Consider the following 26,661-nt stretch of genomic DNA (forward strand, 5'->3'; position numbering starts at 1 on the left):
AGGCCCGAAACGTCAGCCTTCCTGCTCCTCTGATGCCACTTGGCCTGCTGTGTTCATCCGGCTCTACACCTTGTTATCATAGTTTGTCAAGTGCCTTGTATAGTTTTAGCAAAGCCTCCCAAATTTTATAGTCATTCCCTTTGAAATAAAAGCCAACAGTACATTTGTCTTTACTATTAGCAACTGAACTTGGCTGTTAGCTTTTTGTGATTCATAGCTGAGGATTCCCAAATCTCTGTTCCATAACTTTCTGCAGTCTTTTTCCATTTTAAATAATATTCAGCTCCTCTACTCTTCCTGCCAAAGTGCATAACCTCACATTTTCCTATATTATGTTCTCCGTCAAGACTTTGACCACTCATTTAACCCTCATACATCCCTCTGCAAACTCTGTCAGCATCACACTTGCCTTCGCAATTATTCTTGGATGTTAATCACAAACTTGGCTATTCGTACATTCACTTTTCTCATCCAGGTCATTAACATACATTGTAAATAATTATGTTATACTCCCAGCTCTGAATCCTGTGGCACACCACTAGTTATGGATTATCATCCTGAAAATGCCAATCTTAGCCCAACTCTGTCTTCCAATAGTTTAGCCAATCTTCTATCCGTGTTAACATACTATCTTCAACACCATGGGCTCTTCTTTAATTAAGAAGCCTAATTTAGGTACCTTATTAAATGTCTTGTGAAAACCAAAATATATCTTACATTCACTGCTTCCCCTCTATGTATCCTGCTTGTTACCTACTCAAAGAATTCTAAGAAATTTGTCAGGCATGATTTCCCCTTCATGAAGCCACATCATGGTTACTGTTTCCCAGGGGATCTTTTGCTCCAATATAATCTATTAAATCTGCCTCATTGCACATCAACAGATCCATAATAGCCTGATCTCTGATTGGATCCATGACAATTTTCTAGGAAACTGTCCTGAATGCACTTTATGGACTTTATCCTTGTGCGTCCTACACCAATCGGACTATTCTAATGCTCTGGGGACACAGGTTCAAACCGCATCACAGCAGCTAATGGCATTTAAAATTAGCATAATAAAACAGTAGCTTCACTTTATGTTCGGCCATTCTCAGGAGCTCAATATCACGCTGCACAAAATGAAATCTAAAAAGGTCATATAATAATGTACAACATTCAAATTTAATGCGTACAGCAACTTAAAGATTAAGCAACATTTACCACAATGCAAAAGTTACATTACAACACAGTGGAAAAGGAAACCTTCTCATGACTCAATTCAAAATGACTTTGCATTTCTGCAAATACTCGATGAGGGAGGTCTTAAAGCTGTTGTGCTTCAAAAAGAGTCAAACATCAAAAGAAAAGAAAGAAAAAGTCTTGTTTTACTTCAAAGGCCTATTGAACTCAGGGGGAAAGAAACTTATCCAAATACCACAGGAGCTTTAAAGCAGATCAGGGTTCTATGCTTAAAAAAAACACAAACAATATAGTGGTATTGCCAAAAGCAATTATTATAAACAGAACTGGATTGGGGAAATTAAAGTCTTTCTTGTCAGATGAGTTCACAGAATGCTGAAAATTAATTGGTAAAATCTTCCCACCGTTTGTGGGAAGATTTTAGGTGCTTTCTTAATGTAGAGTGCCAATGCACCCAATACTATACAAGCAACAACGCTGGAAACAGAATTTATAATAGCTTTAACATAGCAGTGAATATTCACCTTGAAATTTTATGTTTTAAAAATACTTGAGAGGGAACATGCAGTGAGCAGCTAGCACATGCACGGTGAACTGACAGGCATCCTTCTGTCAATGATTTTGTCAATGATTCTGAGAAACAACACTTTTTAAATGTACAATTCAGCACACAGGAAGGGTGACTTAAACAGAGCTTTCCTACCACTCTGTATTTTGATGTTGGACTGGGGTGATAAAGTCAGAAGTCACACGACACCAGGTTATAGTCCAACAGGTTTATTTGAAATCACAAGCTTCACAATCAGATGAAGTGGAGGGAAGTGCACAGGCACAGAATATACATATCTCCACTTAACCTGACGAAGGAGCAGTGGTCCGAAAGCTTGGTGATTTCAAATAAACCTGTTGGACTATAACCTGGTGTTGAGAGATTTCTGGCTATATTTTGATTATTGCATCAGACACCATTTTAAGTAGCAATGATAGATGTCTGGCTGTTTGTTATCAATCATTTTTATATACAGCAAATTAGAGAGAGACACAGAGAGAGACACACACAATGACGTGAACACGGAGGAGAATTCGTTAAATTCTCAACAAAAATATAAAATGTACATTTAACACAAAAGTGCATAAAAGTACATTTAAAGTTCACAAAAATGAAGAGAACATCGCCAACACATCACCTTTTCCCTTTGACTGACTGGATGGCATTTAGTGTAATATTCACCCAGCTCAGCAAAACATTAGAAATCACATGTTGGCACAAAAAGGTCAAACAAAACTAGATTTTTAAAAAAATACCTGTCTTTGAAGCATTTTCTAAAATAGTTGGCTTCAAGTCTTTCACAGAGAATCAGTCAGTATTTTTTAGATTACTTTGTTATTTTTAAAACTGCAAGTTATACGGTAAATGGAAAAGCCCTGGGGAAAACTGATGCACAGAGAGATCTGGGTGTTCCGGTCCATTGTACCTGAAGGTGGCAACGCAGGTCGATAGAGTGGTCAAGAAGGCATACGGTATGCTTTCATTCATCGGACAGGGTATTGAGTACAAGAGTTGGCAGGTCATGTTACAGTTGTATAGGACTTCGGTTCGACCACATTTGGAATACTGCGTACAGTTCTGGTCGTCACATTACCAAAAGGATGTGGATGCTTTGGAGAGGGTGCAGAGGAGGTTCACCAGGATGTTGCCTGGTATAGAGGGCGCTAACTATGAAGAGAGGTTGAGTAGATTAGGATTATTTACGTTAGACAGACAGAGGTTGAGGGGGGACCTGATTGAGGTCTACAAAATCATGAGAGGTATAGACAGGGTGGATAGCAAGAAGCTTTTCCCAGAGTGGGGTACTCGATTACTAGGGGTCACGATTTCAAGGTGAGGGGGGAAAAGTTAAGGGAGATATGCGTGGAAAGTTCTTTATGCAGAGGGTGGTGGGTGCCTGGAACGCGTTGCCAGCGGAGGTGGTAGAGGCAGGCACGATAGCGTCATTTAAGATGTATCTAGACAGATAGATGAATGAGCAGGGAGCAGAGGGATACAGATCCTTGGAAAATAGGCGACAGGTTTAGATAGAGGATCTGGATCGGCGCAGGCTTGGAGGGCCGAAGGGCCTGTTCCTGTGCTGTAATTTTCTTTGTTCTTTGTTCTACAGTCAAAACACTTATGGGACATCGCTGGCAAGCAACTACAAACTGTTTGAGCTGGGTACTTCGAAATGACTTCGAAATTAGAAAAGATTTAGAAGATCGTAATTCCCAGATGGCATTCAGATCCTTAACATGCATCAGAAACATAAATCAAAGAAATAAAGGACGAACAGCAAATATTAATCGCAACTTCTCTTTTCAATCTGAATATATTATCGGTTAGTAGTGACATGTGCCAACTCCCCCTTCACGCTGTGAAGTAACACATATAGTATAGCAAGACAGCAAGGAGAGTAGAAGAAGGTTACAAAACAGTTACCTTTTGGACAGGTGGGATGTTAAAACATTAGAAGTATGATTCCTGATCTCAACTAATGTCCTTTAGGGAGGGAAACTGCCACCCTTACCTGCTCTGGCTGACATGTGACTCCAGACCCACAGCAATGTGGTTGACTCTTAACCCTCAATTAGGGATGGGCAATAAATGCTGCCTAGCCAGCAACGCCCTCATCCCAGTAATGAATAAAAACAAACCTGCCAACTTACAGTTAACAGGGGTGAGTTGGGGCACAGACAATGCATTCTCTCCCTTGAGGGATTACACTGGGGCTGCATGCCTCATACAAAACACCTATTTAAATTTACACCTCACCAGTTCAGCGTCCCATGCCTCAGGAAACTTGACTACTAAAAGGTAGTTGAACTCATCCATCTCCCCTGCTGATCAAACTCTAAGCTCCCCAATCGTCATCCTCTAATTTTTTCCATCTCCTTTCTGATCTTCCCTCTCCATTCCCCTCAAATGGAACCTGTTGTCATAACATTAACTGTCTGACAGTCAAAGCTAATTAAGTCTTGCCATCAAATTCTGTAGTCTCCAATGGAGACACATTATACACACTTCCCAGCTGCAAAGCAGCCCCACGTGGTATGCTATTCCTGCCTCCAGGTTACATTCAATCCAATGAAAGCGTAACTCTGCAACAAAAATACAAGCACTCTCTCTCTTCAGAAGATAACAACACTTACTGATTTATGATTTCACTGCTAACTGCCAACCGCCAGGATCTTGAGCAAGGAATCATTTTTCAAACGATCCGCTAACACAGCTGGTGCCTCAAGACATTTCAGCAATTTGGAGGTGCCACACTTAAAATTAATCCTGCCCATGACAGACATTAATACACAAGTACTCCAAACACAAATAAATGACCAGCAAGAACACAAGCCATTATTTATCCCTGCCCCACAGCTCAACTGAAGGCTACTAAATAAAACCTAAAGAACTGCATATCCTGTAAATTAGAGACAAAAATAGAAATTGTTGGAAAAGCTCACAAGTCTGGCAGCATCTGTGGACAGAAATCAGAGTTAACGTTTCAGGTCAAGTGACCCTTCTTCAGAACTGTTCTGGTTGACCAGCGGTTATTGACCGTTCCTAGTTGCCCTTGAGAAGGTGATGATGAGCTGCCTTCTTGAACCACTGCAGTCCACGTGCTGTACGTTGACACGCAATGCTATTAGAGAGAATTCCAGGATTTTGACCTAGAGACAGCAAAGGAACAGTGATATATTTCCAAGTCAGGACAGTCAGTGACTTTGAGGGGAAATTGCAGGTGGTGTATTCCCATCTATTTACTGCCCTTGTCTTTCCAGATGGTAGTGTTCTGAGGAGTCATGAATGGTACTGCACATTGTGCAATCATCACATTTCTGATCTTATGGAGGAGAGGTCATTGATGAAGCAGCTGAACATGGTTGGGCCAAGGACACTACCCAGAGGAACTCCCATTGTAAATTGTCAAAAAAAAAACCATCTGGCTCACCAATGTCCTTCAGGGAAGGAAGTCTGCCATTCTCATCCAGTCGAAAGACACAGCAATGTGAAATGGCCTAGCAAGCTACAAAGTCTCAACAAAGAAATGAAACCAGGGACACCACCTGGCATCAACCCTGCAAGTCCTCCTTACTAACATCTGGGGGCTAATTTCAAAATGGAAAAGCAGTCTCACAGACTAGTTAAGCAGCAGCCTAATACAGTCATATTCACAGAATCATACCTTAGAGACAATGTCCAGACACCACCATCACCATTCCTGGATATGAGCTCTCCTGCCAGCAGGCCAGGCCCAGCAGAGGTGGTGACGCAGTGGGATACAGTCAGCAGGGAATTGTCTTGGGAGTCCTCAATGTTGACTCCGGACCCCATGCAGTTTAAACAGATAAACCTGCTTCTGATTATCACATACCATCTTCCTTCAGCTAATGGGGTCACAGTACGAGGAATTGGGTAGACATTTTAGAACGGAGATGAGGAGACATTTCTTCACCCAAAGAGTGGTGCGCGTGTGGAATTCATTACCACAGGAAGTCGTTAATGCCAAAATACTGAACGTATTCAAGAGGCAACTAGATATAGCACTTGGGGCGAACGGGATCAAAGATTATGGGGAGAAAGCAGGATTAGGCAGAGTTGGACAGTCAGCCATGATCGTGAAGAATGGCAGAACAGGCTTAAAGGGTTGAAATGCCTCCTCCTGTTCCCAGCTTCTATGAGACAGTGCTAGGCCTAATTCTAGGGAATGAAGTTGGTCAAGTGGTTAAAATTTTAAATGCATGGGCATGTGAGTGATAGTGATTATAATTCTAAGTTATTGTGGAATGGGATAAGGATATTGCAGTTTAATATCTAAATGTGGGGGAAGGCTACTTTCAATATCATTGGACAGGATCCGGCAAACATAAATTGGGAGAAACCAGTTTGCAGGTAAGTCTAAATTTGGAAAGTGAGAGTCGTTTAAAAGTAGTATGGTGAGAATTCAGGGCAAGCTTGTTCCTCTCAGAGTGAAGGGCAAGGACAGCAAGGCCAGAGAACCCTGGATGTCATCAGATACAGAGAGTTTGATAAAGGAAAAGAAGAAAGCACATGTCAGATTCAGTGCATTAAAAACAGGAGAGGCCCTTCAAAAGTAAAGTGTGTAGAAGGCTGCTTCAAAAGGAAATTTGGAGAGCAAAGAGGGGTTATGAAATATCTTTGGCAGGTGAGATCAAGGAAAACCTCAATGCTTTTCAAAAGTATGTTAACAGTAAGAGGATTACTAGGGATAGAGTGGGGCCTATTAGAGACCAAAGGGGCAATCTATGCGTGGAGACAGCAGATATGGATCAGGTCTTAACTGACTACTTCTCACCTGCATTCACAAGGGAGAAAGACATTGTAGCCAGGGATTTCAGTTAGGATGGTGAGGTTCTATAATATATTATGATTAATAAGGAGGTGGTATTAGGTGCTTCAGCTGGCATAAAGATGCATAAGTCCCCAAGGCCTGTCGAGACGTATCCCAAATTGCTAAGGGAGACAAGACAGGAGATTGTTGGAGCTCCCGGATATATTTGCTGACGACAGGTGAAGTGCCAGGTGACTGGAGGATAGCTAATGTGGCTCCTTTGTTTGAGAAGGGCAGCAGGGATAGGCCAGATAATTACAGACCAGTTAGTTCAACTTCATGGTAGGGAAATTACTGAAAAAATTTCCGAAGTGCAGGATTAATTAAGACTGGAAAGGCAAGGACTGATCAGGGATAGTCAGCACAGATTTATGAGAGGGAGACCCAGTCTGACTAATTCAATTGAGTTTTTTGAAAAGGCGACTAAATATATTGATAAGGATCATGCTGTTGATGTGGTTTACGTGGGCTTCAGGGAGGCCTTTGACACACCCCACTTGGAAAGCTGGTCCAAAAGGTAAGAGCCTGTGGGATTCAAGGCAAGTTGGCAAAACTGGATCCAAAATTGGCTTACAAATAGGGTGACATTGGAGGGTTGTTTTTCAAATTTGAAGCCTGTGACCAGTGGTGTATCACAGGGTTCGAAGCTGGAACCCTTGTCATTTGTTATGTACATTAACAACTTGGATATGAATGTAGAAGATATAATTAGTAAGTTTGTAGATGACATGAAAATCAGTGTTGTTGAAAGTGAGGAGGATGGTCTCAGGCTGCAGTCTAATATTGATCAGCTGCTAAGTTGGGCAGAGCACTGGCAATGGAATTTAATCCTGATAAACACGAAGTGATGCATTTTGCCTTACATGATGCATAACCTTACCCAAGGGGAATGAAGCCAGCCAGCTGGTTGAAGTTTCAGTAGGGGATTACTTTGGGAATTACTTTGGGAATAGTGATCACAATTCTGTAAGTTTTAGAATGCTGATGGACAAGGACTAGAGTGGTTCTAAAGGAAGAGTGCTGAATTGGGGGAAGGCCAACTATAGCAAAATTCGGCAGGAGCTGGGGAATGTGGATTGGGAGCAGCTGTTTGAGGGTAAATCCACATTTGATATGTGGGAGGCTTTTAAAGAGAGGTTGATTAGAGTGCAGGACAGACATGTCCCTGTGAAAATGAAGGATAGAAAGGGCAAGATTAGGGAACCGTGGATGACAGGTGAAATTGAGAGACTAGCGAAGAGGAAAAAGGAAGCATACATAAGGTCTAGGCAACTGAAAACAGACAAAGCTTTGGACGAATATCGGGAAAGTAGGACCAATCTGAAACGAGGAATTAAGAGGGCTAAAAGGGGTCATGAAATATCTTTAGCAAACAAGGTTAAGGAAAATCCCAAAGCCTTTTATTCGTACATAAGGAGCAAGAGGGTAACTAGAGAAAGGGTTGGCCCACTCAAGGACAAAGGAGGGGAGTTAAGCAAGGAGTCAGAGAAAATGAGCGAGATTCTTAATGAGTACTCTGCATCAGTATTCAATGAGGAGAGGCACATGACGGATATTGAGGTTAGGGATAGATGTTTGATTACTCTAGGTCAAGTCAGCATAAGGAGGGGGGGACATGTTGGGTATTCAAAAAGGCATTAGGGTGGACAAGTCCCCAGGTCACTGAGGGAAGCAATGGAGGAAATAGCTGGGGCCTTAACAGATATCTTTGCAGCATCCTTGAGCACAGGTGAGGTCCTGGAGGACTAGAGAATTGCTGATGTTGTCCCCTTGTTTAAGAAGGGTAGCAAGGATAATCCAGGTAATTATAGACCGGTGAGCCTGACGTCAGTGGTGGGGAAGCTGCTGGAGAAGATACTGAGGGATAGGATCTATTTATATTTGGAAGAAAATGGGCTTATTAGTGGTAGGCAGCATGGTTTTGTGCAGGGAAGATCATGTCTTAACAACTTAATAGAATTCTTTGAGGAAGTGACAAAGTTGATAGATGAGGGAAGGGCTGTAGATGTCATATATATGGACTTCAGTAAGGCGTTTGATAAGGTTCCCCATGGTAGGCTGATGGAGAAAGTGAAGTCTAGCTAGATAGATAGAGAACTGGCTGGGCAATAGGAGACAGAGGGTTGTAGTGGAAGGGAGTTTCTCAAAATGGAGAACTGTGACCAGTGGTGTTCCACAGGGATCCGTGTTGGGACCCCTGTTGTTTGTGATATACATAAATGATCTGGAGGAAGGTATAGATGGTCTGATTAGCAAGTTTGCAGATGACACTAAGATTGGTGGAGTAGCAGATAGTGAAGGGGATTGTCGGAGAATGCAGCAGAATATAGATAGATTGGAGAGTTGGGCGGAGAAATGGCAGATGGAGTTCAATCCAGGCAAATGCGAAGTGATGCATTTTGGAAGATCCAATTCAAGAGTGAACTATACGGTAAATGGAAAAGCCCTGGGGAAAATTGATGCACAGAGAGGTCTGGGTGTTCAGGTCCATTGTACCCTGAAGGTGGCAATGCAGGTAGATAGAGTGGTCAAGAAGGCATACGGTATGCTTTCATTCATCGGACGGGGTATTGAGTACAAGAGTTGGCAGGTCATGTTACAGTTGTATAGGACTTCGGTTCGACCACATTTGGAATACTGCGTACAGTTCTGGTCGCCACATTATCAAAAGGATGTGGATGCTTTGGAGAGGGTGCAGAGGAGGTTCACCAGGATGTTGCCTGGTATGGAGGGTGCTAACTATGAAGAGAGGTTGAGTATATTAGGATTATTTACATTAGAAAGACGGAGGTTGAAGGGGGACCTGATTAAGGTCTACAAAATCATGAAAGGTATCGGCAGGGTGGATAGCAAGAAGATTTTTCCCCCCAGAGTGGGGGACTCAATTAATAGGGGTCACGATTTCAAGGTGAGAGGGGAAAAGTTTAAGGGAGATATGCGTGGAAAGTTCTTTATGCAGAAGGTAGTGGGTGCCTGGAACGTGTTGCCAGCAGAGGTGGTAGAGGCGGGCACGATAATGTCATTTAAGATGTATCTAGACAGATACATGAATGGGTAGGGAGCAGAGGGATACAGATCCTCGGAAAATAGGCGACAGGTTTAGATAGAGGATCTGGATCAGCACAGGCTTGGAGGGCCGAAGGGCCTGCTCCTGTGCTGTAATTTTCTTTGTTCTTGTTCTTTATATTTGCCACAGAGGAAAAGCAACAAAGGGTCACCAAGCTAATTCCTAAAATGGAGGTATTGTCCTATGAAGAAAGATTAAGCTAGCCAAACCCAAGGAGTAGTATCACCGGACTTGAAAATGTAACTGTTTTCTTCCCATAGATATTACCAGACCTGCTGAGTTTCACCAGTGGGGATTTAGAAGAGCGAGTGGAGATCTCATTCAAATCTGCAATGTTCTTAAAGCGATCAGTAGGACAGATGCAGGAAGAATTCTCCCCCAGGCTGAAGCAGAGGACAGAGTTTCAGGACAGGAAGCAGGCCATTAAGGATTGAAATGAAGAATTTCTTCACTCAGAGGATTGTAGATCATCGGACTGCCCTGTCTCAGGAGGTGTATGAAGGTGTGGAATCAGCTATGATGCCTATGCGAAGGCATACATTATGAATGTGGTGTACAGGCTAGGCAGATTGGCCATGGGAAAGGCAGGTTACATGTAAAGGGTAGAGGGGATGCTCTTCAGAGAGTCAGTTTGAACTTGATGGGCCAAATGGCCTGCTTCCACACTGTAGATATATGAAGCTGGCTTTAAGTGTCGAATAGCTCACTCATGTTCATTCGTTCTTTTGTTCTTGAATAACTGCAGTGTCTGGGTTATACGTACGTCCGGTGTTGTCAGTAAGGAAGTTGCTGGATTTTGACCCAACAGTGGTAAGGAATAGCAATATAGCTCCAACTCAGGACGATTTATAGTTTAGGGAGGAACATTTCAAAGAATCAGAGGAAGAGGCTGTTCGGCCCATCGAGTCTGCACTGATCCTCCAAACAGCATCCCAACCAGATCCAGCCCCCAACCCTATCCTTGTAAGCCTGCATTTCCCATGGCTAATCCATCTAGCCTGCATAATATGGCCAATTTGCACAGCCAATCCACCAACCTGCACATCTGTGGACTGCGGGAGGAAACTGGAGCACCCGGAGGAAACCCACACAGACACAGGGAGAACGTGCAGACTCCATACAGACAGAGTCACCCAAGGCTGGAATCAAACCCAGGCCTGAGGCAGCAGTGCTAACCGCTGGGCCACCGTGCCAACCTTTACATCTGCTATCCACGTGCTTCCAGGTGGGCTTGGGGAGAATCTCCAAGTTATTCCTAGTACCACTACTGAGCATGGGTAGTAGACAGTTCAAGGATTGAAGAGATGATAAAGGAGACAAGGGAATCAATCCTGGGGAACTTGGCACTATTGGGGGACTTGTATAAAATTAACACTTGCTACAGGACTGAGACCAATGTTGTGGTGGGGAGGTTAATTAGTGGCATGGGGGAAGAGTTTAAACTTATTTGGAGGGTGGAAAGCCCACCAGTATAAAGCTTTAGGTTTGGTTAATCAAGAAGTTGCTTTTTAACAAATAAGCTACTGATTACACACCATTCAGAATACTATACCGAATTTCAGTCACTCTGCAGTATAAACCATTTTATTATCCTTGAATGATTGACCAGTATGGAATACAAACGATTCCAGTTGTCAAAGCAAAGTATTAAGAAAAACAGGCCTGTTCTCTTGGTTGAGAGAATAGGTAAAAGATAGTCTGAGGGGGGAGTGAGGGAGAGAGATTAAAACAATCCATTTGAAATTTGCATGCAAGTTTCTCTTTGCAGACTCATGTAAATGTTAAACATTAGGAACAGCAAGTAGTGCAGTCAGGTGAATTTTTGATAAACACCAAGTGTGATTTGTGCAATGATTTACCTGGAAAGCCCACCAGAGCAAAAAAAGTATGAATTAAATCAAGGGACATGAGAAGACAGATCAATTGAGCCATCAAATGGACTATAATGCCTTGTATTACAGCACTAAACTTAACCAGCAGGCAATCATTGTGTAAAAGGTAAAGTCACCATAGTCCTCCCAGACCACACAGCTGCTCTCTCATTACTGAGACACAACCGGTGGTAGTTTAACATGAGGATTCCACACTTCAGGCAAGGGGAGAGGTTGAGAAATGGAATCCTTCATGATAACTTCAGCTGGTGCAGGAATTGAAGCCATGCTTTTGGCATCACTCTACTTCGCAAACCAGTCATCCAGCCAGCTGCAATCAGTGAGGATAGACAACTGCACCTCCTCCACGATAACATTCAACATTGGAGCCCCCCTTCAAGGATGCTTCCTCAGCCCACTACTGTACTCCCTATACACCGACAACTGTGTTGCCAATTTCGAAAGGGTGCTGACGACACCGCGGTAGGACGGATACCCAACAATGATGAGTCAAAATACAGAAAGCAGATAGGGTGCAACATGAACAACCTCTATCTCAACACTGGCAAAGCTAAGGAACTGATCATTGACTTCAGCACAAAAGGAGAACATGCCCCCATCTACATCAACAGAGCAGAGGTTGGGAGGGTGGAGAGCATCAAGCTCCTCGAAGTGACGATATCTGACCACCTGTCCTGGGCTTCTCACGTAGATGCGACAGTCAAGACACAACAACGCCTAAGGAAATTTGGCATGTCCATAAGGTCCCTCACCAACAGATGCAGCATTGAAAGCATACTGTCTGAATGCATCATGGCCTGGTATGGCAACTGCTCTGCCCAGGACCATAAGAAACTACAGAAGGTGGTGTGCACAGCCCAGCCCATCACGGAAGCCAACCTTCCATCCATTTACATGGCTCATTGCCGCAGGAAGGCTGCGAACAGAACCCCATCATACCCTGGTAATGCTCTCCTGCAACCTCTTCTATCTAGCAGAAAATAAAGAGGCTTGAACACTTGCATCAGCGGGTTCAGGAACAGCTTTCTCCCAGCTGTCATTAGACTGATGAATGGACAAACTTCTAATAATGCCGATCTTGCCTAGTGCACACCCTGTACAATGTAACCTGTATGCCTTTAAGTTTTTTTTTCACCATATGATGTCTATGTCCTTGCTCACTATGATCTGCCTGTACTGCTCATAAACGAAACTTTCCACTGTACTTAGGTACATGTGACAATAAACAAGTTAAATCAAACTGAGCTAACTGCCCTCAAATCATTATGTTGGATACATTCAAACAGACGTTGACCAATATTTGTGACGGTAGTACCAAATGTTCCTGCTTCAAAAGGTCAGAGTGAACTTTATGAACTAATGGAAGACACCACACAAATCAAAATTCAAAGATACATTTCACAATCTGAGGGAGGATAACCCGTTTTCTATCCATCTCAATACACTTCCTTCAATCCCATTGGCTTTAATCTCGCACAATAATCTCTTATGCAGGATTTTGTCAAACGCTTTCTCAAAGTCCAAACATACCACATTGATTGGCTCACCCTTGTCAACTCTACTAGTTACATATTCATAGAACTCCAACAGATTTGTCAAGCAGGATTTCCCCTTCATAAATCCATGCTGGCTATATGATCCTGTCACTGCTTTCTCAATGTTCTGCTATAGAGTCCTTGATAACAAATTTGAGAATTTTTCCCTCTACCATTGTTAGGCTTGCTGGTCTATAATTCCTCGTTTTCTCTCTACCTCCCTTTTGAATATGGGAGTGACATGAGCTATCCTAGAATATTGTGTGCAGTTTTGGTCTCCTTTTCGGAGGAAGGACTCTCTTCTGTAGCGAAGGTGTACCAGGCTGATTCCGGGGATGGCGGGACTGACATACGAGGAGAGATTGACGAGGTTAGGATCGTTTTTGCTGGAGTTCAGGAGAATGAGGGGGGATCTCAGAGACTTATAAAATTCTAACAGGATTAGATATGGTAGATGCAGGGAGGATGTTCCTGATGGTGGGTGTGTCCAGAACCAGGGGTCACGTCTGGGGATTCTGGGTAGATCATTTAGGCCGGAGATGAGGAGACATTTCTTTACCCAAAGAGTGGCGAGCCTGTGGAATTCATTGCCACAGGAAATAGTTGATGCCAAAACATTGAATGTATTCAAGAGGTGGCAATATATAGCACTTGGGGCGAATGGGATCAAAGATTATGGGGAGAAAGCAGGATTAAACTATCGAGTTGGACAATCAGCCATGATCATGAAGGGCCAAATGGCTCCTCCTGCTCCTATCTTCTATGTTTCTATAACGTCTTACTCCAAATGCAACTCCATGAGCTCCGTTCAATAATGGTTCCAGTTCTAAAAGATCAAACAACATTGCTTTAATTTTCCGTTATATGACTTACTAATGAAAGGTTATCTGGAAGCCATTACCACAGAAGCCAATGTTGTTCCAAGGGAAATCTGCTGGGTCCAACTGTTGCCTAACTTATTCATTAGAATTACTTTTCTTTTAAAATAGTGCGATGAAATTGTACTGAAACTGCTAACCAGAATATCAAAAGAACAATGATTGTGAAATTAGAATTGTTCCAGTTTGATTGGAGTCTTGCGCATACTCTGGGATGAGATTAGCTGCAAAAGCACAAATTAAAGCACTCCATGAGGGAAAAAAAGCACATTATAGTTCTACAATGTTAGCTAGCATCAAGAAGATTGGTAACAAACTATCAAGTAACTAGGCATCTTTAAAAAATCACCTAAATAAGGATGTATCCAACAAATACAGAAAATGCGGGAAAACTCAGCAGGTTTGGTAGCATCTGAGGAAGGGTCACTGGACTCAAAACGTTAACCCTGATTTCTCCCCACAAATGCTGCCAGTCCTGCTGAGCTTTTCCAGCAATTTCTCATTTTTTTTCCTCATTTCCATCATCTGCAGTTCTTTCGATCACAATTTAAGGAATACAGGCCATTTAGGACTGAGATGAGGAGAAATTCCTTCACCCAGACAGCAGTGAGCCTATGGAATTCTTTGCCACGTAGCAGTTGAGGCCAAAACATTGAATGTTTTCAAGGAGATAAGTTATAGTTCTTAAGAGCTAAAGGGATCAAAGGGTCATGGGACAAAAGCAGGAACATGGTGGAGGATTGGAAGATCAGTCATGATCATATTGAATGGCAGAGCAGGCTTGAAGGACCGAATGGCTAACCTCTATTTTCTATGTTTCTAGTACCATCACAGGCCAATGAAAATAAATTCTGGGTTGCTGAATGGCATCATTTTTAAATGGTCTATTTGAATCACAGCAAGATTCAAAAAACACAAAGTAGCACCCAATGACCAGTGTGCCTTGGAAATCAAAAAATATTTATTTATTATGGCCAGTGAGTTCAGGTTTATTTCTCAATTCCTTACTGAGGCCTGCCTCCTTGTATCAACCTACACTGATGGAACGATATTCCTTTTTACAAACAATTATTTTTTTGGAATGGAGAGAGAGCCCAATGGTACTTTGTGGATCATGATTATTTATTTTACCTTTTATCTGTAAACTCCACAAAGACACCTGGAGACCAAATACCTTCACAAATCACGCAATGCAGAATTTTGCAATCCTCAGCTAAAGTTCATCAGTAAAGTCAAGTCCTTCTCGATTGACAGTTACATGCTTTGACTGACTCTGCTGGTCAGCAGTTACAAGCAAGCATGTAATAGTGGGATAACTTGGGAGCATATCTTCAATATTATAAAAACAGACCAGGGCTCATGAGAAAACTCAGATTCAGTAGTGTGCCAAACATTTGAACATTTTGATTAAAAATATTTATAATCATAGCATGATATTGCGCAGAATGAGACCATTCAATCAATCTTTTCTGCACTGGCTCTTTGAAGACGCTACCTATTTAGTCCCCCACCCGATTCAATCATTTCCCTTATTTATTTTATTTGGGCTTCCACCATTCTGTCAGACATAGCACTCCAAACGATAAAATGCTGCATAAATAAAATCTATTTGTTGCCTCGAGTTCTTTTGTTACTTAGAGGCACCTGAAATTTGGCCCCTACAGTTACTGATCCTTTTACCACTGGTAACAGGTATTTGACATGGTTCCACATAAAAGGTTATTGCATAAAATATGAGTTCATGATGCTGGGGTAACATAATAGCATGGATAAAAGGTTGTCTAGTTGGGAGAAAACAAAGCATGCATAAATCGGTCTTTTTCTGACTGGCAGATGTGAAGCTTTTTAAAAGTGATATGAATGATTTAGATGGGCAGGATTGACATGTTAGTTAAACTTGCAGATGATACAAAGGTGGCAAAGTATGTTGTGAAAGAGGGTGTTGTAAGGACATTGCAGATGGAAATAGGCAGGTTGAGTGAATGGGCTAAAATTGGGAAGATGAAGTATAATTTTGGAAAACTGAGAAGCAGTACACTTTGGTTGGAAGAATACAAAAGTAGACAGTTAACTTTATCATCAACAAACGTAGAATTCCAAGGCACAGAGGTACACTTTGGTGTTCTACCGTACAAGTCTCAAAACATTAGTATGCACGACAGCAATTACGGCTAATTGAATGTTATCCTCCATAGGCAGCATGGTGGCTCAGTGGTTAGGACTGCTGCATCACAGTGCCAGGGACCGGGGTTCAATTCCACCCTTGGGCAACTGCCTGTGCGGAGTTTGCACGTTCTCCCCGTGTCTGCGTGGATTTCCTCCAGATGCTCCGGTTTCCTCCCACAGTCCAAAGATGTGCAGGCTAGGGGGATTGGCCATGCTAAATTGCCCGTGGTGTTCAGGGATGTGCAGGTTAGGGGAGTTACAGGGGGATGGGTCTGGGTGGGATGTTCTGAGGGTTGGTGTGGACTTGTTGGGCTGAAGGGCCTGTTTCCACAGTGGAGGGATTCTATGAATTACGACAAGAATTCAATATGAAAAAGTAAAAGGTATAATATTTTGATAACACAGGGCATTGGTGAGACCATATCTCAAATACTGTATTTCAAGACTGATGGGGATGGGGATGGGGATGGGGATGCATCATCAGCCCAGACGACTTTATTTTAACTTAGTAAGTTTCTGTTTCATTCTGTAAGTTTCCGTTCAACTTTTTCATATATGTTCGATTTCAATACTGAAACAGCCCCTGCTGGGGCACTGTACTATTTTGGACTTCCTGAAAGAATCGAGGGAGCTTTACTCTGCATTTTAACCCCTTGATGTCCCTGTCCTAGGAGTGTTTGAGAGGGACGGTGCTGAGGAGTCTTGACTTTCAGTTTACTTTTAGTTCAAAGACTGAGGAGCTTAACTCCACATTCAACCCCCTGCTCTCCCTGTCCCAGAAGTAGTGGATAGGGACAGTGTTGAGGGAACTTTGCTTTCTGTTTATTTCTTGTTTAAAAGAGTACGGTCTCACCGATTTAAGAAAGGATGTAAATGCACTGAGCAGGCAGTTCTGAGGTTTAGATAGATACCTGGAATAAACAGACTGTACTTTGAGGAAAGGCTGGACAGACTGGGCTTGTTTTTCACTGGGTGGAAGAGCAAGCGTAATTTGACTGAAGTACAAAAGCTCCTCAGCAGTCTTGACAAGGTCATCTTGGAAGCAATGTCAAGGCTGAAGGAGACAGATTTTTGTTAGGCAAGAAAATCAAAAGGTTGCTGGGAGAAGAGATAGAATGCAGAATTTCCAAGCACAAAGAGATCAGCCATGATCTTATTGAAAGGTGAAATGCGTTTGATGGCTGAATGGCATACACCTACTTCTGTTAATACAGGTGTATCAAAAGCTTTCACGTTTTCAACAACTCCAACAAATCATCTCTGCTCGAATGAGAATAATCTCAGAATCATCAATTTCTCCACATGGCTGAATTGCTTATCCATGGTACTATTCTAGTAGATCACCTCTGCACTCTCTCCAAGGCTATGACATCTTTCCTAAACTGTGGTTCCCAATTTTGGCCCTCAGGTTCTTTATCAAACTTTCCCGTCTCACCTTAAAACTATGCCTTCTAGTTTTGGTCTTCCCCACCCTAAGAAAAAGACCATGGCTATTCACCCTATCCATATCCCTCATGATTTTATAAACTTCTGTAAGTTTATTATATAAGAAAGAATCTGGAAAATTTAAAATGAGATCATTCACAGCTTTTTGAGAGAAAAGGGCTCTACATTTCTCTTGTGAAAAATATGCTTCCCAATTTCATTCCTAGCTATTCTAGCTTTCTATAGAATAAGGCGACAGCACAAAAAAACGTGGGAGGAGGTAGAAGATCAGCCATGATCTAGAATGATGCAGCAGGTTCCACTGGTTGGGGAATCTAGAACAAGAGGAAGTGGGCATCGAGTATTGAGCCTTTACAATTCTAAACACTGAATGTACATATTAATTTGTTTAAGTTTTTTATTGCTGCAACTAACAAAACCTCATTGCCAAGAGTCACAGGGTCAAAACACAGGAGGAGTCAGAGAGCTCAGAGGAGACCATACTAAATTAGAGAGATTACTCTTCTGAAGAATTCTTGAGTGCCAGAAGGAGCAGAATTGATCCCTAGGCATTGCAAGGAGTCCTTAGGCTCCACACCCTTGCCTCTTCTTCTCAACAGTGACACCAGCCACCAAATTCCCTTATCAAGTTCTGAAGGAGAAAGATCACTGGACCCAAAACATTAAGTCTGGTTTCTCTCCACAGATGCTGCCAGACCTGCAGAGTTTTTCCAGCAATTTCTATTTTTGTTTCTGATTTCCAGAATCGACAGTTCTTTCAGTTTTCCTTCCCACAGATCAACATTATGTTTGCACAGGGAACTAACTCAAGGCCCCGTCATACCCAGACTCACAATCCAACTTGTGCTCCCCGTGAAGATTTCTTTCTTAATTAAATAGTGTTAACCAGCAACTCCAGCTGAAACACTCTATCAAAGAAGAAATTAAATGCCGAAAATCTGAAAGTGAAACAGAAAACAAGTACAAACAAAAAGAATCATCTGGAAAAATAAAAACACCTTAATAGTTTGGGTGCGATCTATCAGAATTGGATACTAAAAACAAGCAACACTCAAAAAATGAAAAAAAAAGGATGCAGTAAGAAATGGCATAGAAATTGAGTTTTTATTTCAAAAGAACAGATAGAAAAGTAAAAACTAATGGACAATATACAAAGACCACAATGCGGCAAGAGGTCGGCAACAGGTCATGCATCGAAGGACAGCAAAGAAGAGGATAAAGAGCCAGAAAGCTAAGTGAAGACGAATCAACAAGGTAGACTGGACTGAGCAATTCATAGCATTGAGAACATAAGTTCCTCATCAGATAAATTCTTATTTTCGGTTCTTACCATGCCGTTTTTCTCATGCTGTAAGAAACCCAACGAGGGCCTACAAGGTTACAGCAATATTCCCAGCAAAAGGCTATTCAAGGCTGAGGCAGACATTTTTTAAATCAGTAAGGGAACCATTGATTACGGGGAATAAAAAATCAACAGGAAAGCAGAGTTAAGGATTATCAGATCAGCCATGATCTCACTGAATGGCAAAGCAGATTCGATGGACCAAATGGCCTATTTCTGCTCCTATATCTTATGGCCTCAGGTTAGGAATGTTATCCAGTCCAGCCCAGTCTGTTGGGTGACTGCCTGAAGAGAAAAATAGAGAGATCCACATCAGAGCAAAACAAGCCCAAATGACTGACTGGTGCGGAATTCTACTTTTAAATCTCTAACATATAGCAAATAGTTGAAAAAAGAACGAAATTGGATGGACCAATCGACATATACGGAGGAAATGACAACAGCAAACTCAACCTGTCAGTCCTGCAAAGTCCTTACCAATAGCTCGGGGGGTAGTCTAAAATTTGGACAGCTGTATCACAGGCTGGTCAAGCAACAACTGTGGCATACTCATAGAATCATACCTTAGAAGTTACATATGAGAGAACATCACCATTATCTCATCAACGGGGCATACCCAGTAGAACTGGGGACACTGGGATATACTGCTGAGGGAGTTGCCCTCTGAGGCCTCAACATTGATTCCGAACCCCATGAGGTCTCACAACATTAGGTCGAACTTGGACAAGGAAACCTGATGTTGGTTACCACACATTGATTTTCCCCCACCTCCTCAACTGATGAATCAATACTCCATGTTGAACACCACTTCAAGCAGACACTGGCAATAGGGCAGAATGTATTCGGAGTGGGGCATTTCAACATCCACCATCAAGAGTGGCTCACCAATATCACTATTGACCAAGTTGTACAAATCCTAAAGGGCATCGCTGGACTGACTGCAGCAGGTGATGAGAGAAATGAGACAGAAAAACATACTTGATCTCATCCTCACCTGCGTGCAGCAGTTACATCTGCCCATTACTGTATGGGCAAATTCCAACAAATCCCATCTACACCTTGAGAATATCCTCGATTTTGCAGTGTAGCACAATCATGATGCTAAACGGACAGACTTCAAACAGACCTAGCGACTCAAGACGGAGCATCTACGAGGGGCTGTGGGCCATCAGCAGCAACTGAACTGTATTTCAGCTCAATTTGTAATCTCATGGTCTAACATAACACCCACTCTACCATTAACATCAAGCCAGAAGATCAACCATTGTTCAATGAAGAGTGCAGGGGTAGCACCAGGCACACCCAAAAAAATGAGGATGTCAGCCTGGCACAGCTACAAACCAAGACTACTTGTGTGCCAAACAGCATAAATATTAAGTGTTAGAATTCCACAACCATTGGATTAGATTAGCCAGTTGGTTAGCTCAATTGGCTGGATAGCTGGTTTGTGATGCCAACAGCACGGGTTCAATTCCCATTACCAGTTGAGGTCACCATGAAGGTCCTGCCTTCTCAAACTTACCCCTCCCTGGTGACTCTCAGGTTAAATGCACTATCTGTCATCTCTTTCTAATGAGAGATCAAGCTATCACCCACTGGGACTATGGTATATAATTAGGGTATTGCAGTAATCACTGGCAATTTTAACATACATGCAGACCGGATTTATGCAGTGAAGAACAAATTCCTGGAATGCATGCAAGGTGATCTTCTACAGCAATATGTTGAGGAACCATCTAGGTTACAGTCTATTTTGTACTATGCACTGAGAAAGGACCAATTTGTTGGAAAAGATCCTTTAGGAAAAGAGCAACTATAATACAGTAGGTTATAATAAGTTTGAAAATAACATAATTCAATTCAAAACTAGGATCATAAATCTAAACAAAGGAAACTATTAAGATATGAGGAGCAATTTGGCTGGGCTGGAATTGGGAAATACTTTTAAAAAATATGATGGTAGATGTCAATGTTTAGAATTTTAAAAATTAATCTATGGTTTGCAACAAACAAACATTCCTTCAAGGTACAAAAACTCAACAGGAAATGAGAGAGTCAGCCATAGCTAACAAAAGGAAGTTGCAGAGTTCCTCTGATCAAAGAAAGAGGCTCATTGAATTGCCTACATAAATAGCAAGCCTGAAGACTGGGAGACTGCATATGAATATAAACTAACAAGGAACACGAAACTGAACTGCAAAAGCTTCTATACATGTATAAAAAAGGATAAGATTGGAAGGATAAATATGTGTTCAGTAAGGGCAGAGACAGCAGAATTTAGAATGGAACATGGCTGAACAGCTAAATAATAAAATCTGTCTTCAGAGAGGAAAATACATGGAATCTCTTAAAAATAGAGATCCAAGGAACTATTGAGGATGAGAAGCAGGAAGAAATTATTTTTTAGTTTAAGTACTGAAAATATTAGAGAATTAATAAATCCTGAGGGCCTAATCTATATCCTGAAGCTTTATTTCAATCGTACCGAACCTCATTGGACCACACCTGGAGTACTAAGAGCAGTTTTGGTCCTGTTATATTATACCATATTATGCAATGTGTTTATGCACGAGATGGCCTCCAAAACATGCAGTGGTCTCACAGTGTTCACCCTGTATCATGGGAGGGCATTTCATATCAGCCAATTGTTTCTTAAGTACCCAACTGGCAATTCTTCATCTTGACCAATGAAGTTTATACCAGCAGCGCGCACAGGATGCTCATGATAAAGGAATATTCTTAAATCTGTACAGATTCTAAAAGTAAGACAATTCTTCAGCCTGTTGGTCAGTCCACAGAAGAATGAACAGTTAGTGTTGATAAGCACCTCACTAATTGAAATGTATTAATTCTTTCAATCCTCATTTGACAATCAATCATTCGTACTCAGATGACAGCATAGAAACATAGTTTGCCCCCAACCACTCATAGCAGACATTTATTCTCCACTCAAGCCTTCTTACTCTGGACCACATAAATCAATAGCAAAAAGTACTTTAATGCAGTGAGGTTTATTTTCCCTCAGTTAACATTCACAGAAGCACTGCTCAGGTTAATATAGTTCAAGCAGGTGTTGAATAAGTTAAACATAGCTGTAATATTGTTCTAAGCTACAACTCAAAGGCAGAATGGATTCATCTGAATGTACCAGGGTTAAAATTACTTGAATGGCAGAAAAAAATAAACGAGCGTTGAATGGTTTACTCCTGTTTTATCTTCCCAGTCTCTTTTTTTCCGTATTGATCTTAGACTAAGAGCAGACATCAGTCACTTGGCCCCCGTCAAGCCTGCTCCACTATTTAATAAAATCATGCTGATCTACTTGCGTTTCGAATTCTTTATTGACAACAATCCCTGATAACTTTTGATTCCCTTGCCTAATAAGAATTGATTTACCCCTACCTTAAAAATATTCAATGATCCCATATCCACCACCTTCTGTGGCAGAGTTCCAAAGTCACATGACAGTTTGGGAGAAATCAAATTCTTCTCATCTCTGTCCTAAAAGGGCGACCCAATTTTAAAACTGTCTCCCCTAGTTCTGGGCTCATGCTCATAAGGAAACATCCATTCCACATCCACAGACTGTTCAGCTCTCACTCATCTAAACTAAAATGACAGCAAGTACAAACAAAAATAGAAATTGCTGGAAAAGCTCAGCAGGTCTGGCAGCACCTGTGGAGAGAAATCACAGTTAACATTTCAGGTTGCGAGATCTTCCTCAGAACAAGTACACTCTGTCCAGCCTTTGCTCAGAAGACAACCTGTTAATTCCAGGTATGATACTAACAGCAGTAATTAGACACTAGTGTGTTATTTTTCTCATGTCCCACAATACTGCCAAAGCTTTCAACAAGCAAATAGTTCACATGAAGTAGTCTCTGTTCAAAAATGATACAATTTGAAAATGTTGCCGATAGAGGAGCTTGTATAACAAGTTTGCCAATTCAGACAAACAAGGAGGCAATGTAAAAATGATACAAGGATAAAATTAAAACAAACCAAGCTTTTTTTTCAGTAGTACCAACTGAGTTGAAAAAAAAATTCACAGTTGTAAGCTAGTAAAAGAGGAAGTGCCCACAGTACCACATTGTTTAAACATTAGAACAAATTTATTTTTAAAATAGTTTTGATAAAAGAGTATGGTTTAAGACTGCTAATTAGGTACAACTCACCCCAACAGCAAAACAAATAATTAGCATTCAAATGACAAGCAATCATTGATCTCACACAGTGATGAAACAGTACTACTGTCGCAGCCAGAAATAAGGAACAAGTCATGCATTCATTCAAAAGCAAATTCTAAGGAGATAATTGGCAATAAAACCCAAAACCATCAGCACTCGAAAATTTTTAAAATACTTTTTTGTATGGATTGCATATGCAAGTGCTCCAAAGCAACTGATGAATTGCTTTGTTATCATGTAGAGTTACTTGGCATCCAATTCATAAACAGCAAGATCTTGTGAATCATCACAAAGATGACAACTAGTAAGTCTGTTTTGGCAATAGTGGTTGAAGGCTAATTGCTGGCCAGTTCATGTACAAGTTTATCTTACACTTCAATAATACTTTTCACAGCAATCTGAATGTGCAAGTGGAGCCTCACATCAACATTTCATCTGAAAAAAAAAACCAGTGATCATCAACTAGACTACATACTCAAATTTTTGAACACACTATTTTCTGACTTAGAATCATAGAAAGGTTTCTACATAGGAGGACATGCTGTCTGTCCTGGTTATGTCAGCTGTTGGCAAGAGCTCCCAGTTAGTCCCACTCTCTACCTTTCCTTGCAGCCTTTAATATTCTATTAATATTTTATCTTTAGATAATTACTTAATTCCCATTTGAAAGCAACATTTGAATCTGATTCTATCGCATACCATTCCAGATAGTAATCTCTTGCTGCATAGAAAAATGCTTCAGATTTTTTCTTAAACTGGTATCCTCTGGTTTCAGCCCAAGTTCCAAAAAGGGTACTGTTTCTACCTACTTTGACTGGACTACTCATGATTTTTGAATATCTCCTTCAAATTTGATTTAATTTTGATTTTGATTTTATTGTTATGTGTACTGAAATACAGTGAAAAGCTTTGTTTATGAGCAGTACAGGCAGATCACAGCAAGCAAAGGATGTACAGATCAAAAAGACTTAGAGGCATACAGGTTACATTGAGGCTAGAGTCCACTCAACAGTCTGATAATGGCTGGAAAGAAGCTGTTCCTGAACCTGCTTGTGCATGTGTTCAGCCTTCTGTATCTTCTGTCTGACAGAAGAGGTTGTAGGAAGTCATTACCAGGGTGCGATAGGTCTTTGATGATGTTGGCTGCCTTTTTACGGCAGTGGGCCATGTAAATAGAGTCCATGGATGGAAGGTTGGCTTCCGTGATGGTCTGGGCTGTGCACACTACGTTCTGTAGTTTCTTATGGTCCTGGGCAGAACAGTTGTCATAGGAGGCCGTTATGCACCTGGACAGTATGTTTTCAATGGTGCATCTGTAGAAGTTGGTGAGGGACCTTATGGACGTGGCAAATTTCCTGAGCAGTCTGAGGAAGAGGAGGCGTTGTTGTACCTCCTTCACTGTCGCATTAAACAGCCCCAGCTTCTAGAATCCATCCACATAACTAAATTCCTTCATTACTTTACAAGCATTCTCATGGTCTGTACTCTTTCTACAGGTTTCACATCCTTCCCAAAATGTAGTATCCAATTCTAGATGCCACACCAGCGAAGGTTGAACTCATATTTCAATTAGGCTCATCATAACTTCCTACCTTTTAGGGTTTGTGCCTCTATTTATAAAACACAGGGATCCCATATTTCTTTAAACTACTTTTTCAACCCAACTCACGATCTTCAACAATTTATGTCATGCCCCCCAATCTCTGCTCTGCACCCTGTTTAGACCTGTGCCCTTAAAATGATCTTCCAGTCAGGTGAACTTTCAATTCACCGCCCTAATTCCTCTTATAGAGTCTATATTTAGCTTGTTTAGAGTGTAAGGTTTGCATTAACTACAGCATTCCAATGTTGTTAGTCATTGTACACCAGAGCTGCTTTTTTAAAATAAAAACTCATGGCCCCCTCACAGAATGGGAAAGAGTAGAAAAAGCACATTAAGGGGGATGTATCAAAGTTTTGTCTTTCACTTGAGACTTCATGAAGTTAGCATTTCACCTGAATAGTACAGCATTGTATAGTACTTCCCATCAACAGAAGCCTAGCCGTGGCAAGGAAAGTGTTAATTAATTTGGAAAATATTGATTCTCCCTTCATCAATGTCTGTCGTTTTCCAAATCACCTTGTTTTGTGAGGGCAACAGTTTGTACGTGGCTCAGGTAATTACTTTTCATGTCAACCTATGAAGCAAGTAGAGAATGACCCAAAAAACCATAGTCAAGATTCGTTCAATATCCATGTCTATGTCCAGCAGTTCTGTGGAGAACTTTAAAACCAGAATCCAGCATAACACTATCAGGTTTAAGGGAAACATCGAGGACATTGTACCAATTTATTAATCACAGACCGAGGACCTTCTTTGAGTCTATAGCTCAGTATCATATAATCACAAATTAAGCTTATTTTAACAATCTAAAGACATGAAAAGCCTGCACAATGCACTATCAAAACTTTTCATGCACTCATCATTTCATATCAGAGGAATTCTTGAAAACAAAACCAAGTTGGGAAAAATCTCATTGTTTAGAGTTTAGCAAAGATTTGTAGCTCGGGTTGTGGGGGAGATTGTTGACATGCTTGCCAAGCTGGTTTGTTTTCGTTCAGACGTTTCTTCACCATGCTAAGTAACATCAGTGAGGCCTCCTATGAAACGATGTTGTTCTACTCCGCTTGGAATTTATGCTGTCCGGTCCGTTATGGCGAGTAGTGCCATTTCCGGTTTTGTTCTGTATGGGTTTATATGTGGGGTCCAATTGTGTATGTTTGTCAATTGCATTATGGGTTGAGAACCATGCCTCTAGGAATTCCCGTGCATGTCTATGTTTGGCTTGGGCTACTATGGTTACCTTGTCCCAGTTAAACCGATGGCCTTCATTGTCTGAGTGTACCGATATTAAGGAGAGTTCGTCATGTCGTTTTGTTGCTAGTTGATATTTATGTATTCTGATGGCTAGTTCCCTTCCTGTGGCACAAGCATTATAGCCAATGGACAGGAAGGAAACTGGCCATCAGAATACATGAACATCAGCTAGCAACAAAACGACATGACAAATTTTCCTTAATATCAGTACATTTGGACAATATAGGCCATCAGTTTAACTGGGACAAGGTAACATAGTAGCCCAAGCCAAACACAGACATGCACGGGAATTCCTAGAGGCATGGTTCTCAACCCATAATGTAATCAATAAACATACACAATTGGACCCCATATACAAAACAAAACTAGAAATGGCACTACTCGCCATAATGGACCGGACAGCATAAATTCCAAGTGGAGTAGAACAACATCGCTTCATCAGAGGCCTCACTGATGATGTCACTTAGCATGGTGATGAAACATCTGAATGAAAACAAGCCAGCTCGGTGAGTAAGTCAACAACCTCAAAATCTCATTGTCTTCAGGAAACAATAATTACAGCCATGAATCAGGGAAGGATAGAAACCAAACAAACTCAAGCCAAAATTCCTACTATATGTTGTGGTTACTCATGTCAAGAACCTTTCCAAAATAAAACATACAATGAGTAGCTTCTACAGCATATAATATCTCCAAGTCAAACTTGGTCTCTCTCTCTCTCTCTCTGT

The sequence above is a fragment of the Rhincodon typus genome, chromosome 13 (assembly GCF_021869965.1).
Source record: "Rhincodon typus isolate 14 chromosome 13, sRhiTyp1.1, whole genome shotgun sequence".
Classification (NCBI taxonomy): domain Eukaryota; kingdom Metazoa; phylum Chordata; class Chondrichthyes; order Orectolobiformes; family Rhincodontidae; genus Rhincodon; species Rhincodon typus.